The sequence below is a fragment of the Podarcis bocagei genome, assembly GCF_964188305.1.
Source record: "Podarcis bocagei genome assembly, chromosome: 1".
Lineage (NCBI taxonomy): Eukaryota > Metazoa > Chordata > Lepidosauria > Squamata > Lacertidae > Podarcis > Podarcis bocagei.
The window spans coordinates 104,764,157-104,779,776 of record NC_138125.1 but is presented as its reverse complement, the minus strand read 5'-3'; the positions used below and the strand labels follow the sequence as shown (position 1 = coordinate 104,779,776).

At 40.8% G+C, this 15,620-nt stretch overlaps 1 long non-coding RNA gene across 1 annotated transcript; it reads left to right on the top strand.

The window, feature by feature from the left end:
* The first annotated feature begins 462 nt into the window (after positions 1–462).
* LOC308572263 lies at positions 463–14,686 on the top strand. Its single transcript, XR_014001655.1, has 3 exons — positions 463–502; positions 2,456–2,656; positions 14,484–14,686. It is a non-coding gene; the product is annotated as an uncharacterized lncRNA (long non-coding RNA).
* The last annotated feature ends 934 nt before the right edge of the window (positions 14,687–15,620 follow it).

Genomic DNA, 15,620 nt, shown 5'->3' with positions numbered 1-15,620 from the left:
GACTTCTTTTGCCAACTGAAGGCAGAGTAGATTGCTTCCAGAAATCAGCTAAGTAAAGTTATGGACTCTATAACTTTAACTTTATATGCAGATTTCTCAGCCTCTAGCCTTTTTTCTGTTTCAAAATCAGGTATTCATTGAACATGTGTAAGTTTGAAAGAAGTGTGGCAATAGCAGGAGGCTCTATCTCCAACCATCAGTCAAATGTTGAAGGTCAGCATGTAGCCCTGCAAGTGTTTGCCAGTAGACCTTCCTTCCCCAGTCTCATGTTTCTTGTTGTTACTGCAATACAACTCCAGTCATCCCTGATGATCCATGTTGGCTGGGGCTGATGGGAGTTGTAGTTCAACAACATCTAGAGGGCACTGGGTTAGATAGGCTTCAATAGACTCCAAATGAGTGATTGGAGAGCCTGCCTTTTGTCGATTCCCCAGTCACACTGACAGAGTCTATATGCAGTTGTATACATGGAGGACTCCATACAAACCTTAAGCTGAACATGGTGAGTTGCAATAGGGCAATCACACCCCTCATCAGTGCACACATGGAAGCCCTTTTGTTACTTAGCTGGTTGGAACACTAGTTCAAATGCTACTTTACATTTATTTTTGTTCACCTGAATTTACATTGTGGGATTTCTAAAGAATGCTTAATTTTGTCTTACAAACTCTTTTATGTTCTTCCAGTTTTGTACAAAGCCTTCCAAAGCCTTGAAAATTGATTTAAAAACACATAATATTATTCTTGACATAATACACAGGAGATTTACTCAGTTATGTTCAAAAGGTATTTGAATTGTGTAGGGGGGAAAACATGTGCATAGAACTAGGTTATAAGATCATAAGAGCTGGAAGGCACCTCAAAGGCAATCTGGGCCAACCAACTACTAGTGTAGGAGATCCACATCTACAGCATTCCTGAGAGGCGGCCATGCAGCCTCTCCTTCAAAATATCTAATGAAGGAAAGTCCACCACCTTCCAAGGTTGTGTTTTCCACTACTAAACAGATCATCCAATCAGGAACTTCTTCTAAATGATCTAGAAAAAGCCTATAAAACCAGATTGTTAATTTAGTACTGATAGGCAGTTTGGACATCTGTAACCGCTTTTCTGACTGGAAGTTGTACGCATAGTTCATGCTTCAAAGGTAAAAATGGTTTTATTTTTCCTGTTCCTTTTAAGGTGCAAAAGATGGGCATGCATACACCAGCCTGTTTAATGTTTGCATGTTAGCACTCATACCTGTCAATCTAGAGTGAAACCAAAGCTTTACAAGGCCCATGAGGCCTTGTGGGGCTGGCTGTGACATTTATCTCCCGCCTCAAGTTGTTGCAGGCCAAATGGGTCAAGTGGGTGTGAACTGCCGCCCGTTAAACTCCTGCAGCTTATGAAAGAGAGCAGGGTTGAGTTGTACCGACCTCTCTCATAACTAGCAGCTGTTGTTGGCCACTCTGAAGCTCTGGGTGGGAGACTTCTAAATCTTCACTAGCATTTTTAAAGGTTGCTTTGTTCTTGAAACCATTCTAAACCTAGTCTTTCCAGAGATGATAGTTGACACAGGAACATAGGGAGTTGCCCTATTCCATCTCAGCCATGTGTCCATCTAGCTCAGTAGGACCAAAAAGAACTGGCACTGACTCTCCAGGATTTTCAGATGAGAGTCTCTCTCAGGCCTACTTGGAAATGCCAGGGATTGAACCTGGAATCTTGTGCGTGCAAAGCAGATGCTGTACCATGAATTTAACTTAGGGTATCCATTCCATGGATGACAACTGAAATAGCCCAATATATTAAATTCATATTGATATAATTAATTATGGGTGTTAAGGCTTATGTGACTTATGGCTCACACTCACTACACAGTTACGAGAAAGTAATTTTAGGGGTTGTCCTGTTCATATCCATAGGCATGGTAAGAAAATAAAAAATTCCGAACAGCCGCCAAAGGGGAGTCCCATTTGCTCTATTGTTACTTTCACAGAATTCATGTCCCCTCCCCACAAAAGAAACCCCACCCACAGAAAACAAAAAATGCATCTTTTGTACTATTTTCTCATGCATAAGTTTAAAGCGATGCACAGTGGATCTACATAACTACATATGAGTTAATGTGTGGCCTTTGTGCCTTCTTATGCTATTCTGAATATTCAGGGGCCTCAAAATTTATCATTATGGTCGTTTAGTTAAGGATTGCCACTGTTATTGCAGAAACCGTGACAATAAAAACACTACCACACATTTGACCTGATAAGGTTTCCTAACATCCTCTCCCTTGCTCCTATCCCCCATAGCATACCACTTCTAGACGGGAGAAATATCATCAGCAATTATGAAGAATTTACAAAAGGAGACTAATTAAATGTATACAGTTTTTTAAAAACTTGCAACTCCATTGTTTAATTACATATGTTGAACTGTGGCAAAGGTCTGAAAACACTTCACTTTCTCTTAATAGGGTAAAATGCAAAGATCTACATGACAGATGACAAAGCCAAGCCCAAGTCTACGTGAATGGCATCTCTGCCAGACCCACGACTTCTAGTGGCACCAGGGGCATTTCTGGGGCAGGATTGGACCATCACTGAAGCTCTCAGCTTTGTTGTCATTTTAAGAATGACTTGAGCACCTGAATCCATCATCATCAGTCACCAGTTGGGTATGTAGGGGATAGCCAAACTTATAGGAATACTGGTCTCAAGCTGCATGTTCAAGCTGCATATACTTCAGATACGTTTCCTGAGTAATTCTTACAACAGCCTTGTAAGAAAGTCCACAGTGCTCATGGGGAACTGATGGTTTGAGTCACTGGCTTCCCTAAGACCTCTAGCAAGTTCTCTGCATAGACAAGTGATGAACAGGGGTTTTCCTGGATTACACTCAGTCCTTTAGTCACTGCTGTAGCTATATTGGTGCTACAGATGTGCTAATGGTAGCAATAGAATAGAAGCAGTAGCTGTTCTCTCAATAACATGCACCACTTAGAAAGGCTAATGATTAAGCAGTATATAAATTCCTTAAATAAAATATAAATACAGTGGTACCTCGGGTTAAGTACTTAATTTGTTCTGGAGGTCCATTCTTAACCTGAAACTGTTCTTAACCTGAAGCACCACTTTAGCTAATGGGGCCTCCTGCTGCTGCTGTGCCGCCAAAGCACGATTTCTGTTCTCATCCTGAAGCAAAGTTCTTAACCTGAAGCACTATTTCTGGGTTAGTGGAGTCTGTAACCTGAAGTATATGTAACTTGAAGTGTATGTAACCCGAGGTACCACTGTATTGGTAAAATATCAGCAGCAAAACAGGCTCAGCAAGCAACCCTAGTAAAAGTAAGTGTGCTAGTCCTGTGTTTGTCCCAGATAAAGAGGGATTTGCAGACCCTTACTATTCTCCTCCTTCAAGGCAAACAGCAATGCCTAGTTAGTTTCTTTGCCTTTAAGGCAGTGCATTGAAACCCTTTATATTTTGTATTTTTGGGACACCAAGACATAGCTTTTGTATTCTCCACCCCACCCCACCCCGTTACACAATTCAAAAGCTACACTCTGCTCCTCTGCACATCAGCTGCATTCTTATTAACGGCGTGGCCGATTTCTGATGCTCCTGATTTGTTTGATAAAGAGCTAGTTGAGATGCTGGGCATGTTAATAAGGGGTCATATGCTTTCCCTGTGTTCTCAGCAAGGTGCCCGCCTGTGGCACACAACCTGGCACGGCCCACATTCTTATACTGCTCCTAACAGGCAGAGCGCACCGGCCTTTCCCCCCCAATTCACCCGATCATTCACAAGTTAGCTCCAACCCAGCCTTGTAATTGCCATTCGTCACACTTATAGGGTACGCTTTTATGTGCTGTATCTCACTGATGTCTCTCAACGCCAGGCCAGTGCCACAGGGTACTAGTCTACAACAAAGATCTCAAACGCAGTTTAAAAGGTAACACCATAAAAGAGAAAAATAATAGCTAAAATCACGGCCGGATACCTACAGGCTCTGTGGATTTTCTCAGTTCAACCGGTGCTCAGATTCAGAGCTAGTATCTTCAGTGGCATGCACAGAGTGTCAAGCTGTCTTCTTATGCCCCTGCCCAGACAGCAATCTTGAAGACGTATTTTCCGGCAAGGGAAGACAATTGATTATGTAGATATGAAAAGGCTTTTTGTCTCAGCACCTTCCAGCTAAGGGTGAGACAGGAGGAAATACAGGCTTATTCTTTTGTCATGGGGGTTAGCTCTGAGTTTAGGTTATGAATTCAATACTGTTTCAGGCAAGTTCATATGGCTGGCAATCCTCACTGTATCTAGGAAAAAGAGAGGGGAGGTTTGCCATCTGGATATGATGATGTGAATACACTGACAGCATGAACCAGCAAGTCCATGTAGCGGGTGGACACTTGACCACTGCAGTCTTGACCACTTTCAGATCCTTTCTGAACTGTTGCAATCTTGCAACCATGCAAATTACAGCAGCCCCCCCCCCCACACACACACACGGCAATAGTTCATCCCATCTGGGTCACAAAGGAATGAGTGATTCCACATTCTCTCAGAGGTATTGAAAAGAGGGCACTTGTTTACAAACCGGTCCATAGACTTGGACCTACAGTTTCTCAAATGGGATATGTGCCCAAGACAAGTGCTATTTTCAAGCTGTGGTACCAAGGAGTTTGAAAACATATTGGATAGTGCAGGCTGGGATGGTAGAATGTGAAAGAAAGAAAGAGCTAAACTTGCTACCAAAATTTAATATAAAGAAGAAGAAGAAGAAGAGTTTGGATTTGATATCCCGCCTTTCACTCCCTTTAAGGAGTCTCAAAGCGGCTAACATTCTCCTTTCCCTTCCTCCCCCACAACAAACACTCTGTGCGGTGAGTGGTGCTGAGAGACTTCAAAGAAGTGTGACTGGCCCAAGGTCACCCAGCAGCTGCATGTGGAGGAGTGGAGACGCGAACCCGGTTCCCCAGATTACGTGACTCTTAACCACTACACCACACTGGCTCCAAAAAAGGTGAAATTCAAAACAAATTGTAAGGTTCCTGTACATATATATGTTAAGAGGAATGTAAGTTGAGCAGTTAATGTGCATAATAATCAGCTGTTGTGCACATTTACCAGGTCTCATGGAGAATGAACACATGATCCTTGAAGAGGGAATTAGGTACATTACCCAGTCAATATGCATAACCATAACAAGCCTTGGGGAATGTGCTTATCTTGGTTGAATTCTGTACATTCTCTGGCCATTATGTGTAACCCCCACAGGCTTTGGGGAATATGTATATCTGGGCTTCATCTTCTACAATTTCTGGGCAATGTGCACATTTTCTAGTCAGTATGCAAAGTCTCTGTAAGAAAAGTGCATTTCTCCCCACCTCTATTTCTTGTTCAGAAGTATGCAATCTCTACTCCCCAGGCTGTTTCTAGACCACTGCCTAATCTTAAATAGGCCAATACATACCCTCCCACACATCAGCCAAGGAGCAGGAAGAAGTGGGGAGATGATAAAGATTTATCCAGATAAATATTCATACATTCATTTATAACCTACCCTTTCTCCATAGGCACCTTTTTTTGCATCCCACCCCCCTTTTAATCACTCTCAGTTCATGTCCTAAAATGCAGCTAATATTCATGTACTTAGACTTGTTTTAACACAGAAATACATTTTCTGTATGTTTTAGAAAGTTTTCATAGTTAAACAACTGAATAATAAAATACATCTGAGTTTCATTTTTTATTGGGGGGACCTCATGGAGATTTAACTATACTAAAGTCAGGAATCAATTCTAGACAATATTCTGAGAATATGTATTTCTGTTTCATGCGGTCCATTAATAGGAAGAAAACAATGTTAAATAACAAAGAGAAAAATGGGTTTCCTTTCTTTTTGCAAGCCCTTGTGTGTTGTAAGTAATTATATACATGGCTGAGAACTATAAACTAGCCTCACAAATACAGATTGACCTACCTGTATATTTTTCAGTAAGAAGCAATGTCTACTATTTCCAGGGGGGTAAAGTCTGCAGTTCTAAGCTATATACAAATGATAAAAGCAAAGACATCAAAGTGTTCAGCCTTTCAACTCATGCTCAATTAGAATAAAAGTTTTGGTTGATGTTTTAAACATTTAGGGCTAACTAACTGTGACAGCATCTCAGCTCTGCAAATGGGATGATTTTGGATTGACTTTTGATCTGACTGACAGTTTCTTATACACTTCAGTGTCGGTTTATAACACACAAGTCCACATTTGAATGCACATGTGTCTAATTAGAAACTGTTTATGGACTAGCCACATAAATTTAACACACAAGAGTAAAAGGACTTCTTTTTTTTAAAGGGGGGATGCAGTTTAATGGAAGGGAGCTAATTTGAAAAGGTGCCTGATGTATTCATTTCTTTTGCAACTTGAAGAAAAGGGCACATTTACCATATGGGAAATCTTTAACAGGAGCATTTAAAATAAAAGGTCAATAAATGACCCATCAAAAATAGTTTAGTACAAACAGAAGTGGGGAGAGGTAAATGGCCAAAAACATTTTTAGGGAACAATCCTGACCTCAGCAGGAGGACAAGCAATATCATCGCAGCTACTTTGGCATTGTCAATAATATGGTACACTCTTGCTTCCTTTAATGAAGCTTGTGTGAATATTTTAACACCAAAAAAAGTCTGGAAAAAGAAGCATTCTATTGCAAGGGACATGGAAATTAGTTTTAAAAACCAACCCCACCTTTGGCTCATCACCAGTTATTTTACATTGTGGGGTAATGGCCATAGCATCCATTAGCAGAATGTCCTTGTGAATTACACCATCCTGTTTCCATCAGACCTATTGTACTCAGAACAGAAAATTTACTTCATCATGAGGCATGACCTTCCACCTTTCCATTGCACTGCATTTTAGAGTGGCTGATAGAAATGTATTTGTACTCATGTCCTGCAGACTTTAAGGCAAAATTAAAAATTAAAAATAAAATACTGTACTAGCTCATGTTACATATTCACAAAGCAAAAGTGCCCAAGTAACACCTTGGTTGCATGCAGGGTGGCCATGGAAGCCAGTCAGAGAATAGCCCTCTGTTTGAATGGCTCTTCAGTCCAAGTCTAATTCAAGGTTTCTTCTTGTTCTTAAAGAAACAATTTCTAAACCCAGCTTCAGGATTGTGTTCTGCTATCTTACATGTGATCACATAATAACAGTCCTGAAAGGCCTACGTTGGCTCCCAGTATGTTTCTGAGCACAATTCAAAGTGTTGGTGCTGACCTTTAAAGCCCTAAACGGCCTCGGCCCAGTATACCTGAAGGAGAGTCTCCACCCCCATCGTTCTACCCGGACACTGAGGTCCAGCGCTGAGAGCCTTCTGGCAGTTCCCTCACTGCAAGAAGCAAAGCTACAGGGAACCAGGCACAGGGCCTTCTTGGTGGTGGCGCCCGCCCTGTGGAACGCCCTCCCATCAGATGTCAAAGAGATAAACAACTTTCTTACCTTTAGAAGACATCTGAAGGTAGCCCTGTTTAGGGAGGTTTTTAATGTTTGATGTTTTATTGTGTTTTTAATATTCTGTTGGGAGCCGCCCAGAGTGGCTGGGGAAACCCAGCCAGATGGGCAGGATATTATTATTATTATTATTATTATTATTATTATTATTATTATTATTATTAATTATTATAATATTTTACTTCATTTTGGTCCCTCAGTGCATATAGAAGAGTACTTACTTCTGGTCTCAAAAATATTTTCCACAGCCACTTTGCATGCAGGAAAAATAAAAAATGACACAGCTTTAGCATCAAGGTTTGCATATGGAACATGTCAGATAAGGAAGGGAAGGCCCACCTGAAGCTGAGGATTTTCTTCCTGTGTTTTGTCTGGAAAGGATGAAGAAAAAAATGAAATGGAAGAATATGAGTTTATTCAGATCATTTAATCTACCTCTCTCATAGAGGATTCATGACAACCCAGGTGACGCCGTAGCACTGATACCAGCGAACACAGACGGGGTTGGTGAAGAGCCTGAAGTGGGAAGCGCCAAAATGAATAAGAATATAATAACATTTTCTTGATGAAATAATACTTCCATGTCAGAGAAAACGAAACTGTCAGCATTCCTTTGTAGGTCTCTCTCAGGCTTAAGAAAGGGTCCTTGACAGTTCTCGCACTGCCTTTAAATATCTTATTGAAATGTAGATTAAGTCTGTACATCTTATAATAGTTGGAAAGCCTTTTCATTTTAAGTCTTGTAGAAAACCAAGAATTAAGTAAGTATTAACTTTAGCAGTTATATTTCAGCATTTTTTTCCGCAGGTTGATCCTTCCTAGACCTAATATTTAGATTTATTTAAAGCGACAGTAGATTACCTGCCAGTACAGTAGGAATGGCATTATGCATTGCTAGCAATTGCTATAAAGTAAGATTGATTGCATCCATAACATTGCTGTCTTTCATGCATTTTATATACAGAGTGGCAAAGAAAGTCCTTTCATTTGTGAGGATATTTCAGTAGTTCTGGGTTTTTAAAATTTTCATTATTTCAAAGCATTCTCTGGCATAGTTTACCGCTGCTTATCTGCTTAGATGTAAAAGTCATGATCTGGAAACGTATGGCATATAAATTGTCTGCCAGGAGATTTATGGGGCAGGGTTAGTCCTCAAACTTTTGCTATCTCCTGTGGTGTTTTTAGTTACTAAATTGTACACAGGAAGCAACTTCCAATAGAACTTGGGCAGTGCAAGTTCTAATTGACTGAATTAGACCAATTACACGAGAGAGCTGGTGTAAATTGAATATAAGATTGCATTTTTTATCTGGTGGTATTATTAAATTGTGTTGTAATAGTCACAATTGTTTTACAAGTAAAGATTTCTGTAGATTTCATTTATTTATTTTTTACATTTTAACCTTTGCATTTTTGTTTTTAACTAAACTGCATACCTAAACTTCTCAGAAGGAACTAACAACAAGTAAGCATATGTGGTGAAATAGGTTTTCAGAAGAGTTGCTGCAATGGTCTATGTATGCGGGGGTGGAGACTTCAGGCTTTCAGCAAATGCTCAGAATGTTGAAAGCACGCGTAAGTCTGAGGTGCAGTAGGATAGTTGGGTGTTTTGCCCAAAAATAAATGCACATTTGTGATTTCCTGGTTCCGTCTACTATGCTTTTAATTGTTTCATCCCTCCCACTCACAAAAAATTGACTGTGAAAACTTGCATTCACAGAAATCCCTCTAAAACCTATGACACCTAAGCAATAAAACTGTCAGACAACACACAGCTAAACTTTCATCTCACAAATGATAGAGGCTGAGGCTACCAATGATTACTAATTATGATGGCTCTTGGTTACCTCAACTATTGGGACTGAATATGAATTCTTGGGGAGCAACAGCATGAAAGGCCTATTGTCCTCATGTTCTGCCTGGAGGTTTCCCATCGGAATCTCTTTGGCCATCGCGGGAAACACTCAGGAATCCCTTCTAATCCAGAAGGGCTCTTTGTGTGTTCGTATGTTCTTAAAATACATACATATATATATATACAGGGCACACTGCCCTTCTAGCCTGTGGAAGTAGAACACTCTCTTCCAAAGTCTGAATGAGAAATGAGTGCAAGGGGAACGTTTCAGGCATATTTTGGCCTAATGTATGTGTATGCAAATATTTGAATGTAGATAAGAAAATATTGTCCCTGGCTCATTTGAAATGGAGCAAGAACATTTCAGAAGGAAATGATTCATGAATGGGCAAAGATAGAGTCTGAGTTATGCAGAAAGCGAAAATTCAAAGCAAGTTAACATTGAAATACTACATGGGAAATTATCTAACTCCTCTGGTAGCAGTTAAATGCAACAACTTGAACATTTTGGCAATCTCTGTAAGAGGGTACTGGCATGCTTTTTCGTGGGTTTGGGGAATGCTATTTAAATAATCCAGGAAATTATTTTTTCCTTTTTTCTTTAAGCATTGAAATAGATTTGAATCTAAGACCTACCCTTGAGTTATGCATATTTGGTCTTCGATTGGCATGGCCAATTGAGCAGCATGGCCAACAGAATTTTGCAGCCATGAACAACAGCCAAGTTAATAATCTGTAAAAGATGGAAAGACTGGAAGGGATCTTCTAGCCTTGAATAGTGCATATTTTCCATGAAAAAAATATCAGTTGGCACACTAAGGAAATAATCAAGTGACTGGTTAGAGAGAGAGAGAGAGAGAGAGAGAGAGAGAGAGAGAGAGAGAGAATGCTGAATGGATATAAGATTTACTGTACACACTTTATAAGGAATGTTTTCTCTTCATGGATTTTTCTGTATTTCACTCTTTCTCCGTTTTTTAAAAAATGCCTGGATTCTTCCCATTCTGCATGGCTGAACATCCAAGAAAGTACAATACCTTCTTGCAGCTTATAGATACAATGGTACAACAAACTTGACATCTGCTTGCAAGTGTTGAATATTTGTTCAAAGGGGATGAAAATTAAACAGGAGAGCTGAAAATATTATGTATTCTAAAGCAACTTGTTTAATGGGTAACAAAGGCACACAGAAGCTACTTTTCTGTGAGTAGCTCCTGTTCAGCTGGTAAAAGGTAAAGGGACCCCTGACTCTGGGGTTGCGGCACTCATCTTGCTTTACTGGCCAAGGGAGCTGGCATACAGCTTCTGGGTCATGTGGCCAGCATGACTAAGCTGCTTCTGGCTAACCAGAGCAGCGGATGGAAAAACCATTTACCTTCCTGCTGCACTGGTACCTATTTCTCTACTTGCACTTTGATGTGCTTTCAAACTGCTAGGTTGGCAGGAGCAGAGACTGAACAACGGGAGCTCATCCCGTCGCAGGGATTCGAACCGCTGACCTTCCAATCGGTAAGCCCAAGAGGCTCTGTGGTTTAGACCACAGCGCCACCTGCGTCTCAGCTGGAGGAACATTTAAATGACCCCATCATGAAGTCAGGATCAGTCATAGTAGTCCTAGCCTTAAGCTATGCATTTCCATGCGGCTCTGCATGATGTGAAAGAAGAAGAAGAAGAGGAGTTTGGATTTGATATCCCGCCTTTCACTCCCTTTAAGGAGTCTCAAAGTGGCTAACATTCTCCTTTCCCTTCCTCCCCCACAACAAACACTCTGTGAGGTGAGTGGGGCTGAGAGACTTCAAAGAAGTGTGACTGGCCCAAGGTCACCCAGCAGCTGCATGTGGAGGAGCAGAGACGTGAACCCGGTTCCCCAGATTACGAGACTACCGCTCTTAACCACTACACCACACTGGCTCACGCTGAAATCTGAAATCTAAAACTCTGAAAGGGACAAGACACCCCAAATGTACCACAAATATAGATTGCTTGGTAGGTAAAGAGGGACTTAATGAACCTCCTGTGGAGTTGTGTTTAGTTGTGGATTGATAATGCCAATTGTGTTGTATTTCTGTGTGGATTCTTTTGTGGTTTCTCAGTTGTGGTTCATTGGGTCAAAAAGTATTTAAAAGTGGCACTGAAACCCTAGAAAGGATCTGTGGCATGCATACAAATGGGGAAATAATTTATCTCTGATCGGATTCCCAATTCAATTGAGTCGAGACTTCACTGGGAACTGTACTAGGCAGCTCTTTTGTGTATACTCTCTCCTTGAAATAATGATAACAAGCACCACTGAATGCAATGGCAGTTATTCCCAGTAATTTTAGGATTGCATTGTTAAAAGGGGAAGGTATGGGAAGGCTGGGATAGGAATTAGGACCAAGTTAGGTAATATGTAAACTATGTATCAGGGCCTAAGGACAGTGGAGAATTCTGAAGGAAACAGAAGTAGAAATCAAAGGCCCCTTGCACCCCTGACAAGGAGTTGCATTGGTGTCCCCTGCCCACAAAAAAATGCCTTTGAGTAACAGTGCAAGAAGGATGGAAAGGTTTTCTTGCATTTGATCTAACCGTGAGAGCAGTGGTGCCTAGCCCACACATATATATCATACACTCCATAGTCTGAAATGTGGTTTTTGTTTTGGAGGGGGCAGGCCTGCACTCCCAGCAGGTGATGGGAGTTCCAACAACCTCTGGGTACACCTGTGGTGGAAATTGCCAATGTTCACTTCTTCTCCTCATGCCCTGAATAGAAATCAACCTAGCAAATACAATCAATGTGTGCTGTTGTTGCTCTTTTCAGATTGCAAAGAACACATAATTGATGACGCTCCCCCCCTTTACATTGTGTTACCTTTCCATTTAAATGAATAGTGAGGAAAAAATGTAATGTAAAATTTCACCACAGTAGACAGTGAGATTACTAACATAACTTTTGTTGGAAGTTGAACTGCAGTGGAATGGAAACAGGGCTGCATGCAATGAAGAAAGGTCAGCAGAGAAATTCATGCCTTTTCAAATCCTTATAGCTGTGTCCTTAAGTGCAGTGCTCTTCTTCCCCACAGACTGCAAGGTCAGTGAGTGGGGACCCTAGAGTGGTAGTAGGGGCACTTTAACCCTTCATCATCCACTGTGGTCTTTTTGTGGATCAGAACTCCTGTTCTGATCCACATTTGTACTGGAAAAACTACTCACTTCAGTGGCAGGGTTCCCTCCCCTCCATATATGAGCTGCACAACAATCTTGGCTGGTATGATAATGGAGATAGCAAAGGTTAAAGCCCCCTAACTCTACCATAGGCCTAGTTCCCCATACTCTGGCACCCCCAAAATAGTAACCCCATCTGTACTTATTGGTGCAGATATGAAGTTAATATATCGCTATGAGAAATTAAGAAAGCATTCTGGGTAAAAACAGAGCAAAATCATCCATTTCCAAATGCCTCCTGTTGTAGCATTGTGTCCTGCTGTCTGGATGACAGTTTGTAAGTTGTTTTTGCTTGACTCCATATTTATTGCAAGGACATGGTAAATACATATTGATTACCCTCTTTGTTCTAAATAGTCCCTGTTTTGCTGGCAAAGTTCCCCTTGTTTTCTTCCTCCCTTTCTTTGAAAATACTACCAAGTGATTAAAAACACACAAAAAGCAGCCTTTAAATTTTATTACAATAGCTGGATGGCTGAGCTCCTTTGCTCCCTCTGTTGGTTCTGCTGTTGAAGTTAAGTCAATAAATAAAATGCCCTTCTCGAGCAGAAATTATCCTGTAAAAGTAAATAATAATAATAATAATAATAATAATAATAATAATAATAATAATAATAATAATTGTAGCAAGACAGTATTTGTCACAGTTATAATCTAAAGCTCGAGGGAAGGAAGCTGAATAAAGTATTATTTCAATTTTTATATTTGTTTATATTTCATTTACTAATTGTAAAGCCTTTTTACTAAAGTTTCCTACTCAAAATAGTGTGAGGTTGAAGAACAATGATGGGATGAAGGAACTCGACTTTTGGCGCAATTAAAGGCTCTCCCATGCATGCCACTAGATTTTTAATTATTTTAGATGCTTGATGTTCTATATAAAGAGAGAGAGATTTCATATCCGTTAAAGAAAGTACAGAAGGTTGACCTTGCCTTTCATAGATTTGCATTGTATTTGGACCTTGTTATGCACCATGGTCAACTTCCTTTTGTAACACAACGAGCAGTTTAGCCTTATTGGAGACAGAGGGATTATGATACATGCTATTGAACAAATCTAATCTCTTGAAGAAAGGCTAATCTCTGGAATGGAAGGTCCATTCCCACCAACAAGTATGTTATGGCCTACTAGCCCATTCACAGTGGTGATACCAGGCAGAAGCCCAGAGCCCCACTCAGCAGAGGGAGCAGGAAGACCACAAATCCAGTGGTACCTCAGGTTATAAACACCTTGGGTTACAAACACTTTGGGTTACAGACTCCGCTAACCCAGAAGTAGTACCTCGGGTTAAGAGCTTTACCTCAGGATGAGAACAGAAATCGTGTGGTGGCGGCAGCAGGAGGCCCCATTAGCTAAAGTGGTACCTCAGGTTAAGAACGGTTTCAGGTTAAGAATGGACCTCTGGAATGAATTAAGTTCATAACCAGAGGTACCACTGTAGTAGTAGTAGTAGTAGTAGTAATTTATTATTTCTACCCCGCCCATCTGGCTGGGTTTCCCCAGCCACTCTGGGCAGCTTCCAACAGAAGGTTAAAAATACATTAAATACAGTACATTAAAATAAAATGCAGCAGGACTCATTCTCTGCATTTGGAAGTAGTTCCAGAGTCTACATTCTTCCCAGTTTGCTCAAAACCTATGCTGTTTTCTTCCACCATGTTATATGATAAAGGGCAGGTGAGCAGATCTACAAAACCTGTGACAGCTCTGGACAGATCTACTTGCAAAGGAGAGAGCAAAGTGTTCCAATGCTTGCTTCTGGGTGGTGCCACTTTACCTACATAAGCATAGATACCCTCTACAAAAGATTTTACAATCCCCCCCCCCAGTTACATAAACGAATCAAAGCCCCCCTCAGAAATTCCGTTTTCTTACTGTTCCATACGCCTGCTGAATAGTTTGTTTATGATGACTCTGGACATTACAGGCCCTCTTTACCTTCTTGGTGAACGTGTTACCCTCACTGCAAAATGGACTTGAAATTTGGGCCCAACTGTTAGCATCGCCATCAGACTCAACAGAGAAGACAAACACTCCTTCCCAGTAATGGAGCAGCGGAAGTTCATTGGTCGCAAAGAGCTTCCTCCCTGATTGCTCACCTGCCACCCTTCTCAAGCCCAGTAAACTGTAAATAAAATGAAGCACTGAAACCTAATCTTTGAGTGCTCTGTATTCATGAATTTTGTCTTGGTTCAGGGATTATCTACTGTGGCGTTTGAAACCTGAGCAGTGTGGGCTTTGTTCCTTTCCCATATCTATAATAAACAACCATTCTTATTTGTTTCAGTAAGCATGATGTAAGAGTCAGAAAGCTGGAGATAAGGGTACCCAGGGAAACTATTTAAACTATAGGTAATGGGCTAGATTCCCAGGCTCAGCTACCAGGGAGCAAGGTAATTAAATACCTTGCCCAAATATTGTAAGTTCCAAATTCATCAGTGTACCACTGATTTAATTTGATCAATACAAAAAGTAAAGAAAATTCTGTTTTCTATATAATAAGAATACAACATTTCTTACTGGGTTTCTGGGTTTGTTTGAATGTTTTACGTCTTGCTCTCAGACACTACACATTTATAGTATTTCCCTGTTAGAGAGCAGATAGTGTTGTGGCATAGTAACACTGTGTGGTTGTGTATGGAAAGAGAGAAATGGAGAGTGGGGGAAGAAAGATCTTCTGGGATCAGACAGAAGCAAGAAGGCACAGGAAATAACTAGGATGAAGGGGCAGCGGAGACGAGAACAGTAGAATAGGAAAGAAAACCAATGACAAAGAAAGTCACATGAAAAGAGGAAGAGCAAAGGGAAAGCATGGAAATGTACCTAATATGGCGTATTGAATTTTAACTTGCTGATTTTGCTGGGGGTCCAATGCATTCATGTGACATGGCATTTCAACCAATAACCCGCCATCCCTTGTCACATCTTTATTACTATGGGGAGGGCCATAGCTCTGCTCCGCATGTACAAGGTCCCAGGTAGGGATGTAAGAAGGTATTTTCCATTCTGCCCTCTTCTTGGTCACATGAAGGACTGTTTCTGTACCACAGCAGTTTGCTGCCCA